Source organism: Pygoscelis adeliae, unplaced genomic scaffold (genome assembly GCF_000699105.1).
Source record: "Pygoscelis adeliae isolate BGI_AS28 unplaced genomic scaffold, ASM69910v1 Scaffold190, whole genome shotgun sequence".
Lineage (NCBI taxonomy): Eukaryota > Metazoa > Chordata > Aves > Sphenisciformes > Spheniscidae > Pygoscelis > Pygoscelis adeliae.
In genome coordinates, this window is record NW_008823922.1 from 316,816 (window position 1) to 321,811 (window position 4,996).

Genomic DNA, 4,996 nt, shown 5'->3' on the forward strand with positions numbered 1-4,996 from the left:
AAGTGGCCAGTGCTCTATCTCTATACTGACTCACGGATGGTGGCAAATGCCCTGTGGGGGTTACAGCAATGGAAGTGGAGCAATTGGCAGCGCAGAGGCAAACCCATCTGGGCTGCCGCACTGTGGGAAGATATTGCTGCCCGGGTGGAGAACCTGGTTGTAAAAGTCCGTCACGTAGATGCTCACGTACCCAAGAGTCGGGCCACTGAAGAGCATCAAAAGAACCAGCAGGTGGATCAGGCTGCTAAGATTGAAGTGGCTCAGGTGGACCTGGACTGGCAACATAAGGGTGAATTATTTATAGCTCGGTGGGCTCATGACACCTCAGGTCACCAAGGAAGAGATGCAACATATAGATGGGCTCGTGATCGAGGGGTGGACTTGACCATGGACACTATTGCACAGGTTATCCATGAATGTGAACCATGCGCTGCGACCAAGCAAGCCAAGCGGTAAAGCCTCTCTGGTATGGAGGACGATGGCTGAAATATAAATACGGTGAGGCCTGGCAGATTGATTGTATCACACTCCCACAAACCCGCCAAGGCAAGCGCCACGTGCTTACAATGGTGGAGGCAACCACCGGATGGCTGGAAAGATATCCCATGCCCCATGCCACTGCCCAGAACACTATCCTGGGCCTTGAAAAGCAAGTCCTATGGCAACATGGCACCCCAGAAAGAAGTGAGTCTAATAACACATTAATGTTCTAGCTATTGCTGAACAGTGTTTGCACAGCATCAAGGCCTTCTCTTTCTCTCTACACACTGAAATGAAGATTGGGGGGTGCGCAATAGGTTGGGAGAGGACACAACCAGGCAGATGACCTGAACTAACCAGAGAGATATTCCACACCATATAACGTCATGCTCGGCGATTAAAAAGGGAAGAGAGAAGGGTTTAGGGAGGTTAGCCCTCTTTTTCTTGGGAATTGACTGGGCATCAGTCTGCCTGTGGGAGGTGGAGAGTGTTTGCCTTTGCCTCACTTGTTTTCTTTCCTTTCTCTCATCTTCCACTTATCCTTCACTTATTAAACTTTTTTTTTTTTTAATCTCAACCCCCAAGTTTTCTTGCTTTTACTCTTCCCCTGTCACACGAGGGGTCGGGGGGTGAGTGAGCAAGCAGCTCATGGTGCTTAGCTGCCTACTGGGGTTAACCCACAAAAATAAAATAATCGACAAAATTAGTGACGTCCAACTTTTCTGTTGTGTTGTCTGGTGATGTGTGAGTAGGTATTGAGGGTTTATGCACATTTGTGACATGACTAAGCCTGTATTTGTGTTACAACCAGATGTATGCTGTCCCATTTCTCCATGGCCAGATACAGATGTACATTGTATGGCATGACCAACACCTCTGAGTGATGGAAAGAATGTGGGAGTGGGCTGGGTGCCAGACGAACTACTTACCCAGGCAGTATCCAGCTCAGCCTGTAGTTTGCCTATAGGTCAATCAGCTATATAAGAATAATTTTGTGTAACGCTATACATTGATTATATGTTGTCAACATAAATGTTTCAACATACACCCCAAAATAAACACAAAAGTCTACCAAAACATGGCCATCTACTGCACGTGCTTCTCTCCTTGGGGAGAGGTGTATTAAAAGCATGTGACAGATGTTAGGCACATTGTTTAATACACTGCTGGAAGATGTTTCATTTATATGGCAATAAACACAGTGTAAGAAGCCCTACAGAATACTGGCATCATCTCATAACAGATAGATATTTATATCAAGATATTGACCTTTTTTCTAGAATGGGAATATACTAGATACACGTGATAGTATTTTTAGGTGCCATCTCTCTGATACTTGTTACTTTTACTACATTCATAGTAAGGCACCATTTGTATTACCGAATATTCTTAACGTCCTCTCACTGAGCACGAAATGCTGTATTACATCAAAAATATAAAACCTCTTAGCAGTAGGTTTTCATACAGAAATTTTATGGGTAAAATAGAAATCAAAATGTATGGGCTATAAGTTAGAAGTCATTGCAAGCAATTTTCCCTATTGACTTTAGGGGCTTTTGACTCTTAAACACTGCATCACTGTCACACACACAAAAAATGCTATGAACACTGAAGTGTACTGCAGAACTAGTGTCATCTACTTGTTATAGCAAACTGAATATCTCTTACAGGGGCTTAAAGATTACTGTACATATGAGGCAAAGCTCTTTCTTGCACACCACTGGAATATAGTACAAAGATGACTTAAAGAATGTGGTTATTAACAAGGATGTTTATCAATGATAACAAAATATTTATTTTCTAGCAGTGGTATGAAAAAATCTGCCGAAATGAAGGCAAGAAGCCTGAAAGATAGGAATCCTGATTTGTTAGGATTCCTAAGCATCTGTTAGTTCTACTTACACAACATACACCCCTGTATTACCTTAGGGAAGCTAGGGCATATGCTTCCACACCGTATTTATTTTCTCTAACCTTATTATTTGCAAAATAAATATGAGACCTTCACTCAAGTCTGGCTTTCTTCTTTCAGAAAGAACTCTTCTGGAACACTGATATTGGACCATACTGCACCTTAGATGGTTTGCTTTTACCAGTTGTTAAAACAACACATCTTTTCTATGTTTATTTTTAAAGAACATAAAAATATAAATGGAGAAGGGTTTAATAAAGAACAAATAGGGAACAGTATTTTTACAGAAAACCAAATGGCCAAGCAGATATCTAACCTACTTTGAGACTAACATTATGCAAATACAGTACATAGCTCTCCCTTGTATCCAAGGGCTATCTTTTGCAGAGCTACAGGGCTAGCTATTGCTTTACTTTCCATATACTTTTTGAATACTACTCACCACAAAGGAAGATAAAAGGTCATTTAAAATTTAAATAGCTAGGCATTTTACAAGGGACCTTGTCATGCCTTTATAAAGTGCTGACAAACCACACTAGATGAGACATTTTAAAAAACAGCATATCTGTCTAATAGCATCCTACCACCTTCTTGATATACATGTCCCTCTATTCTGCTTTTACTGAATTAGCAATCTGAATTCTGGAGAATTTCAGGTAATCGCATGCAGAACTTTCTCTGCCAGGGCTGCGTATAATTAAACATCCAAATGTTACAGTAAAGACTGATTGCACAACCTTTACGGTAAAAAGATGACTGTGATCATCTAGTCTGAGTTGCGTTAAAAAACCCCACAAATGATAGGACTTACTTGTATTAATTCCCATCTGAAGTTCAACAGATTACTTTGACTAAATCATCTTTCTTAATTTTCAAGATTACCAGCACCGAGGAATCTACCACAATTATTAGTAGTTCCAATTAGTAAAAAAAAAAAAAAAAAAAATCCTTAATTGTAGTCTGAATTAGTCTGGTTTTTATTACCTCATTTGCTAAGCTACAGTCATTTGATTTTCTTTTAATCTGCAAGACTGAACAATCTGGTTTTGAATATCAGTTACTTTATCTCAAATGTTTCCATTTAGTTTACCAAAGATAATATTAAGGTATGGTTTGATTACTGGCTGGAAGTGCCACCTTAGCTTTACTTTTACTAAGCTGTGCCTCCAGTCTTTCATAATAAAGCACGTGTCCCAAGCCCTGTATCATTCTTTTATGTCTTCTATATACCCTTTTCAATTCTTCTGCATCCTCCTTGAAGTGCAATTGCCAGAACCAAGATCCGTATTTGAGTAGCGATCACAGCATTAACAACCACAGAAGCAATGTAATTCGACAACTGCTTGATATTCCCCTTGCCCATTCATCCAAGACTACCTTCATTCTTTTGTCTCCCCTTGACACTGGCAGCTGATTATACCATGACCCTTCAAAACTCTTTTAGAAGTCTGTGCTTTGTGTGGGAGGAATAAGGCACTCTGTAAATAGAACCTACAAACAGTTTCTACATAGTGATTTCTCTTTTGCTATTTATCCTATTCTTCTATTTTATTATCTCAGATCTTCAAGAGATCTGGAATATGCCCATGGAAGCGTATGAGTTCTATTTGAACTCATCTAATGTCAGGGAGCTTTATTACATTTATATGGAATATATCGATTTTAGAATTACTCCCATGGGTTTTTTCCTGCTGTTTCCCTCATGAACACCTAAACACTGCATACTTATTGCTGCAGTTTCAAGCAAGGAAAGAGTTAGTAGGCTATGAATGCCTAGCCCCCCATATTCATTCTTTGGCTTCCATCTCCTTTGTGGTGCTTTTCTGATTCACAGTTAAGCTGTACTCTAGTCTAACATTTGAATCAAATGTCTATTGTAGGAAAATCATCATTATATTACCTTAAGAATATTGCCAGATTATATCTCCATTTAATTTCTGCTGATGCACTGGTCCTTATTCAAGGTTTTGTGTCAGCTAGTTAAACTACTTTTGTAATGAGTTTCTCCTCTCTCTGCTCCCTGTCCTTTCTTCTGGTCGCCCTGAACATAGAACTAACGAACTTCTAGCTGCAGCATTTTATACCAGCTGAAGTCGGTACTTAGCAACAGTGAGATCATAACTTGAATTTCAGTGCAGTGGGCACTAAATGGGTGTTTTTACATAACAGCACCTAGGATATGGGCCTAGAAAACATACATGGCGACCTTCCAGTCTTCTGTCTTGCACTTACAAAGAGAAAGCTTTTGAAATTGTACCAGTAAGTCCATCTACATAAGACTAAAAATAATCAAGCCATTTCTCTAGGATTAGGTGACTGATTCCAGCCAGTCAACTTGTAATGCAAGTATACCTGGCTTTAGCCTGACAAGCTTTTACACAGCCAAATTCTGGAAATAATTACTCGTCAAAAAAAAATGCAAATTTAATGCTACAGAAGTGAAAAAAGAGCAATTAAGGTTTTCTAAATTTAAATACGCTTTCTTGGGTTTTAAACATAATCTGATTTCAAGGGAAAGACCTTTTTTTTCTTGCTTTGTGCAAATTCACAGGTCTAAATTCAGAATATCCACAATAAGTATAAAGGATTCAAATTGTGACCCCT

The 4,996-nt window shown here is 39.4% G+C and overlaps 1 protein-coding gene across 2 annotated transcripts in view; it reads right to left on the reverse strand.

Annotated features, from left to right (window-relative positions):
- Positions 1-4,996, reverse strand: part of PCGF5 (polycomb group ring finger 5) — a 67,520-nt gene that overhangs the window by 61,695 nt on the left and 829 nt on the right. The window lies entirely within an intron of this gene.